This window comes from Odocoileus virginianus, chromosome 31, assembly GCF_023699985.2.
Source record: "Odocoileus virginianus isolate 20LAN1187 ecotype Illinois chromosome 31, Ovbor_1.2, whole genome shotgun sequence".
Classification (NCBI taxonomy): Eukaryota; Metazoa; Chordata; class Mammalia; order Artiodactyla; family Cervidae; genus Odocoileus; species Odocoileus virginianus.
The window spans coordinates 35,931,971-35,939,869 of NC_069704.1; positions in this window are offsets into that span (position 1 = coordinate 35,931,971).

Below are 7,899 nucleotides of genomic sequence, written 5' to 3' on the forward strand. Positions count from 1 at the left end.
ATTGTTGATATATATATTTTTTATCTTTCTTTTTTTCTTTTCTCCTTCAATTTTTATATTGTTGATATTATCACTAGAAAAAAATTACCTTTCTTTGCCTATTGAACCCAGATTTATCATTGTGTTGTAATTGGGTGGAGTCTTCTCAAGGTACAGGGCATACTGGCATGAAAAAAATAGACCAAAAGCATGTAAGTCACATTTGTGATGCCAGATCGTAGTATTTTCTCCCTTAGGAATGTTCTCTTTTATCTTGATTCTATCATAGCCAGGCAAGGCAGAAGTTTTGTTAAAAATAAAGCAATTGCATATGGATGGATCCTTACTAGTCAAGAAGTCACGTTTATAAAGAGTTCTGTTGCTGTATGAGAAGGTGGGTAAGATATGATAGAGCCGAACTGGAACCTGAAACTGAGCAAGTGAATGTCTTACCTGAGAGTGTGAAGAATAGGCCTTAAGCCAATTTAAGTCGCAACCTGAGGAAAGGGCTCTCAAAGTCATTTAGCCTCTCTGAAATGGAGTAATCTATTATTCATATCTTATATCTGGTTTTGATTTTTTTTTAAGGCAAACAAGCTATCACCAAGGAATGAGCTTTGGGTCTTAGAGTCTCCTAATGATTAGGGTTCTGATGCTTTCAATTCAGGGAGGGGCTGATAAGTGAGCACTGTGTAAGCAATTATCAAATGACTCATCAAATCAGTGACATCCTCAAATGCTGCCAGTTCCTCTGTTGGCAGCTGCCTTCCACCCAGACCTCAGGGAAGGAAAGAGCTTGGGCCCTAGGCAGTGGCAAAGGAGTTCTAGGATTCTGGGCCACTCACTACTCAATTCCTTTTCACTGTTCCATTTTGCAGATTTATTTTGAGACCATCTATTTCAACTTTGTCATTTTTTAGAAAGCTGCTGGGACCTGGAGGTTTAAAGGGCTCATTTAGAAGTTTAAACCAGATCTTGGCCTGTATTGGAAGTCTTCCTGGCTCTTCCCAGATGCTCTCAAGTTACTGACATCTTATTTAAGATTAAGGAATGGCATCAGTGCTAAATCCCACTTGCTTCTTGTCTTACCTCATAATATTTTCTTTATCTAAAGGTAGAGCAGGAATAAAGGGATTTAGGCTTGTATTGGAAGCTCAGCTCTGTTCCACATAAGCTGTGTGATGCTGGGGTAGTTATTTAACTTCTCTGGTCAGAATTTTATCATCTGTGAAAACTGAGCTAGAAAGTGTAATCCCAGGTTGACTGAGGATTAAACAATTATCAGTGTGAAAGTCTCAGGTACTCCGATGGTCTAGCACTCATCAATCCTAGTTTTCTCTACTAAACTCTGACCCCCATCTGACCTGTGAGGCCTTAACGAGTATTCTCTCGAGTAACTTCTTTTTCCCTTCTGGTTTTGGTTTCTCATATTTAAAACCGGAGCCTTGGCCTGGATAATACCTAAAGTCCCTCTTAGTTATAAGAGGGACCTACAACTTTTAAATTTAATTTTCATTTTTTAAGGTTTTAAAAATAACATTTATTTCTAGAAGCTGACATGTGCATAATAAGAAAACAAAAAAATACAGGAAGCAAAAAAAGTCATCCATAATCACAAGCAATTTAGCATTTGCTGAGTGAGGGCCTTACAGCTTGCTTCAGGCCCTGGCTACTTAGCTCCTGTTGCTGTGTCCCCAAGGTCTCCTTTTTTTCCAAGACCAAAATTGGCAGATGAATTTTCTACAGCACATCCCTGCCTTGACCGTAAAGGAAGTTTTAAAACAAGTCTACATCTGCCTCAGTTTATGCTGATTCTGGACCCTTGATGGGGAAGCACCGGCATAGCGTTCGGCATAGCCGAATCTAGGGGTTTAAATGATGTCATTAGAACTTTGCGTTACTTGGTTCTGGTTTCCTGTGTTAACTCTCTCCAGAGGGCAACAAAAGTAGCCTTGGGCCTCAGAGAGAGAGGACAGTGCTTGTCCCTGACATTTCTGCCAAAGTGGAGAAAGGACCCTGACTCTTCTTAGGTCACACACTTGGCTCTGGACTAACCACTGTATCTCTGAGGAGGATGACGCACTCTGGCCATCTTGAGGAACAGGGCCATCTTGAGGCGTGAGAGGTGGAGGGCTGTAGGACTGATGGCCCCACTAGACTTACATGGAACAGAGGAGATCAGTTTACTAAACAGTGTATATTTACCACTCACATGGGCTGCACACATCATCCCAACACACTCATCGCTCCCTTCACCCCATGCCATAGTCTTGGGATCTGAGACTAAAAAGGAGGCACAGTCCGGGGCTTCTGGCAGCCACAAATCGAAAGTTGACACAACCCCCTGCTCCTACCCCTGGCCTGTACTGTTTGCCTTGATTGGAGGGAAAACTTCAAGTTAAATAGTTACTAGCCAAGGACCTTTTGCAGAAACTTTTCTAGAAGCTGTAAGATGTACTCAACACTGGCTAGAGTTGCCAGGGTCCTGAGTCACTTCCATGTGCTGGCTCCCCAGTAGACCACTGGCTTCTGCTGCTCTTTTCATTGGTTGTATTCTGGGGTAGGAGGCCAGGGCCAGGGCAGAGGAAGGGGCTTTGGGAGTTGCCTAAAAAGTCAGTAGAGCAGCTGGATTTGTATCTGCTACTGAGAGCATTTCCATTCTTATTAACAAATTCTCTGGGTTAGCAAATACTCAGAGGATTGCTTAGTGACTAGGGACTGGAAAAACCTTTACTTTTGCTTTTAAGAAACCATGAAGGGGAAAATATTCGTGACAAAACAAGGGGAGGAAATAGGTCACATACTCAAGTGTGATCCCTCCAGCTTGTCAGGCATAAGGGAAGAGACCCAAGATTTTGAACAGAGGTCCCAATAGGCACCACTATCTGAATACCCCACCTGAGAAGCTATTAGTGTATGTCTCACATGAATGAAAAAAGGTGCCCTCTGCAAATAAAAGTTTTTTGCTCACAGCCACCCGACTCTGGGGCTCATGTAGGTCAAAGATGTGCAGCCTAAGAGGGTGGGGACCTTGTTTCTCACCAGAACACAAGGTTCTCTAGAACAGATACTATTTCTTTAGTTCTCTGCTATGTACACAATAAAATTCAGTGTACCTGCAATTAATAGGATCCCAGTAAAACTGGGATGAAGGAATGAAACCACGTGTCATACTCTGAAAAACAGGAAACAGCTGCTGCTGCAGCTGGGTTTAATGGTCAAGCGTGTGGTCTGTTGAGACTGCATCTGGCTTTTGGAAATGTTCTGATAGATATCCTGCTGCCAGTCTGTGAGCATAGTATATCACATGGATCATAATTAGCAGAACATAAACATGTTACTGTTTTCTCATGTAATGTTACAGATTATCATTCTTTGCTAACCAAAAGGGAACTGAGGCTCTTGGGGTCTTCCGTTATCTTTTCTATGAAGGGTTGTTTTTTTAGAGGGTTTATTATCTTTGGCCACCAGGGGGCAGTCTTTGAACAGTAAATTTTTATGAGACTGACGCGCTGCCTACTGTGCTAACGAGGCACCTTGAACAGTAAATTTTTAATTTGTCCTTTATTCCAAATCTTTTTGGGAAAGAAGTTTTATGTAATTCTTTTATACTTTATGTTTGCTCTTCTTTGTTTTTATTTTATTTAAAAATTTTTTATTTTTATTGTTTTTTTCTGTAATTCTTCTATATTTTAGAATCAGTGTTTTAAAATAAAATATAGAGGGATTTTTAAAATAGGCTTATGTGTGTTTAACTGATCTTCTATTTAAGATAGAGTTTGACAGAAAACCACGGTACAGGTAAGAATATAAAACACACATGATTGATAGGGGAGGCCATTTGGTTTGGGGTTAACTAGACTAAAATTGGCTAGAGTCAGGGTTGAGGTCTGATTCTGTCACTTATCAGATGGGGATCTTGGACATGTCAAGTGCATGGTAGACACTGAAAAATATGCTAGTTCATTTCCTCCCATTTCTTAAGTTGATCCCAAGGTTAGTAACTTCTTGTTCCTATCACATATATACCTGGCAGCAGCACTGGAAACACACACTTCTCCTGGGCATATCTTTGAAAAGTGTTTTTATTTTTATTTATTTATTTATTTCTAATTGAAGGATAATTGCTTTACACTATTGTGTAAGTTTCTACCATACATCAACATGAATCAGCCATAGGTATACATATATTTCCCCACTCTTGAACCTCCCTCCCATCTCCTACCCTATCCCACCCCTCTGGATTGTCACAGAGCCCTGGTTTGAGTTCCTTAAATCATAGAGCAAATTCCTACTGGCTATCTATTTTACATATGGTAGAGTATAGGTTTCCATGCTACTCTCTCTACTCATCCCATGCTCTCCCCCCCGCCTCCCCATGTCCATAAGTCTGTTCTTTACATCTGCATCTCCTGTGCTGCCCTGCAGGTAGGTTTGTTTGTTTGTTTGTTTGTTTGTTAATTTATTTTTATTAGTTGGAGGCTAATTAATTTACAATATTATAGTGGTTTTTGCCATACATTGGCATGAATCAGCCATGGATTTACATGTATTCCCCATTCCGATCCCCCCTCCCACCTCCCTCTCCACCCCATCCCTCTGGGTCTTCCCAGTGCACCAGGCCCGAGCACTTGTCTCATGCACCCAACCTGAGCTGGTGATCTGTTTCACCCTTGATAATATATTTTTTTCAATGCTGTTCTCTCAGAACATCCCACCCTCACCTTCTCCCACAGAGTCCAAAAGTCTGTTCTGTACATCTGTGTCTCTTTTTCTGTTTTGCATATAGGGTTATTGTTACCATCTTTTAAAATTCCATATATATGCGTTAGTATACTGTATTGGTCTTTATCTTTCTGGCTTACTTCACTCTGTATAATGGGCTCCAGTTTCATCCATCTCATTAGAACTGATTCAAATGAATTCTTTTTAATGGCTGAGTAATATTCCATTGTGTATATGTACCACAGTTTTCTTATCCATTTGTCTGCTGATGGGCATCTAGATTGCTTCCATGTCCTGGCTATTATAAACAGTGCTGTGATAAACGTTGGGGTACACGTGTATCTTTCAGATCTAGTTTCCTTGGTGTGTATGCCCAGGAGTGGGATTGCTGGGTCATATGGCAGTTCTATTTCCAGTTTTTTAAGGAATCTCCACACTGTTCTCCATAGTGGCTGTACTAGTTTGCATTCCCACCAATAGTGTAAGAGGGTTCCCTTTTTTCCACACCCTCTCCAGCATTTATTGCTTGTAGACTTTTGGATAGCAGCCATCCTGACTGGTGTGTAATGGTACCTCATTGTGGTTTTGATTTGCATTTCTCTGATAATGAGTGATGCTGAGCATCTTTTCATGTGTTTGTTAGCCATCTGTATGGCTTCTTTGGAGAAATGTCTGTTTAGACCTTTGGCCCATTTTTTGATTGGGTCATTTATTTTTCTGGAATTGAGCTGCAGGAGTTGCTTATATATTTTTGAGATTAATGCTTTGTCTGTTGCTTCATTTGCTATTATTTTCTCCCATTCTGAAGGCTGTCTTTTCACCTTGCTTATAGTTTCCTTCGTTGTGCAAAAGCTTTTAAGTTTCATTAGGTCCCATTTGTTTATTTTTGCTTTTATTTCCAATATTCTGGGAGGTGGGTCACAGAGGATCCTGCTGTGCTTTATGTCAGAGAGCGCTACTAAGGTGGCCACCATCTTCCCCCTCCTGCAGGTAGGTTTGTCAGTACCATCTTTCTAGATTCCATATGTATGCATTCATATATTTGTGTTTCTCTTTGTGACTTACTTCATTCCGTATAACAGGTTCTAGTTTCATCTACCTCATTAGCATGTACTCAAATGCGTTCCTTTTTATGGCTGAGTAACATTCCATTGGAAAAGACCCTAATGCTGGGAAAGATTGAGGCCAAGGGGAGAAGGGGATGACAGGGGATAAGATGGTTGGATGACATCACTGACTCAATGGGCATGAGTTTGCACAAACTCAGGGACCTGATGAAGAACAGGGAAGCCTGGTGTTCTGCAGTTCATGGGGTCGCAAAGAGTCGGACATGACTTAGTAACTGGCAGCAACAATGTTCTATTGTATATATGTACCAATTCGTTTGTTGACGGGCTTCGAGATTGCTTCCATGTCCTAGCTATTGTAAATAGTGTTGCAGTGAGCATTGGAGTACGGATGTCTTTTTCAATTACGGTTTTCTTAGGGTATATGCCCAGTAGTGGGATTGTTGGGTCATATGGTAGTTTTGGGTTTCCCTGGTAGCTCAGACAATAAAGAATCCACCTGCAATGCAGGAGACCTCGGTTCAATCCCTGACTTGGAAAGATCCCCTGGAGGACGGCATGGCAACAGCTCTAGTGTTCTAGCCTGGAGACTCCCACAGACAGCAGAGCCTGGAGAGCTCCAGTCCATGGTGTAGCAAAGAATCAGACACAACTGAGCGACTGAGCTCACACACACAGTAGTTTTATTCCTAGTTTTTTAAGGACTCTCCATAAAGTGGCATTATGTTTACAGTGACGTTAATTCTCTGATGGTTCAGTATTAGAGGAAGCATTGTCAAAGCGAGATGAATGATCCAGAGAAGAGTGATGTGTGCATTTTTCACAGGCTAGTTTCCCTCAAAGTCTCTTTCTGATAAATTAACCTAGCTTCCTCTCTGTCCTTCAGCTCTTCCATTACTTCTGTCTTTTAAGCAGGCAAAATAAGTGCCCCAACCTCAAATAATACCAAAATATTAGAGCTGGAAAGTTGACAAACCAAGGCTCCTGCAACTTTGATGGAGTCACAAATTCTGAGAATTTGGTGAAAGCTATGGATCCTCTCCACATATGTACTTTTAATACAAATCAATAATATTTGGATTTCCTAGGGTAGAGGTTCTCAGCTGGGGTGTGTGTGTGTGTGTGTGTATCCCTTAGACCCTCAACTTCTGTGTGTGTGTTTGTGTATATGTCCCTTAGATTGTTTTGAACCATCTAGTAGGGCCTTTTTCCAAACCACATACAGAAATTCATTCTGTTACTAATGGGAAAACATGTAATGCTCCGTATTTTGGAGGCAGACAAATGTTTAATCTCTTACCTTAAGAAGTTATTATAATTCTTTAATCTAGTATCCTCTGATATCCCATTGAGTTGTTTGGGACACAGAAGTTTTGTTTTAACACCAGTGACAAACTTAAGTCTTTATAAATACCAAGAATGCTTTTTTTGTTTTTTTTTGAGGCCACTCAGCTTGTGGGATTTTAGTTCCCCAACAAGGGATTGAACCTGGGCCCTCAGCAGTGAGAGCACAGAGTCCCAACCACTGGACCTCCAGGGAATTCTCTGAACACCAAGAATGCTTATATTCCTAAACTCACATTGAGACAGTATATACTAAAATATTAATTGGTAATCTCTGGATGATGAGGATGTGAGTAACTTAAATTTCATGATGTTGTGCATATTTCTAATTAGCTACTGTGAATGTGTATTTGAGGATATGAGAAAAACGAGCTTTTATTAAGAGTCATAGGTCACAAGGGAATGCAATCAATATTTAGTTATTTATATTAATAACTGGTAAAGCCAAAAATGGCCAATCATTTTAACAAGTCATATCAGTTCTTCAGGCCTGTACAGACTGAAAAACATCCGGCAAGGCCGCATTCCAAGCATTTCAAAGGCTCACTTGGGCCTTAGGATGACACAAATGAAGGTAATTCATGTTCTGGGTTTGATTTCTCTATCACTAGGTTTAGAAAAGTAGATCTTCTCTGTTTGCCCACAACCACAATCGCTTCTTGCAGAGATATCAACTACATTTTGTTCAGAATTGTACACAGCAACTTCCTTTTTGTATTTAAAATGTCTTTCGGCAGCCGTTGAAGTCCCACCATCTCTCTTGTGTGTTATGTCGATGTGGCAC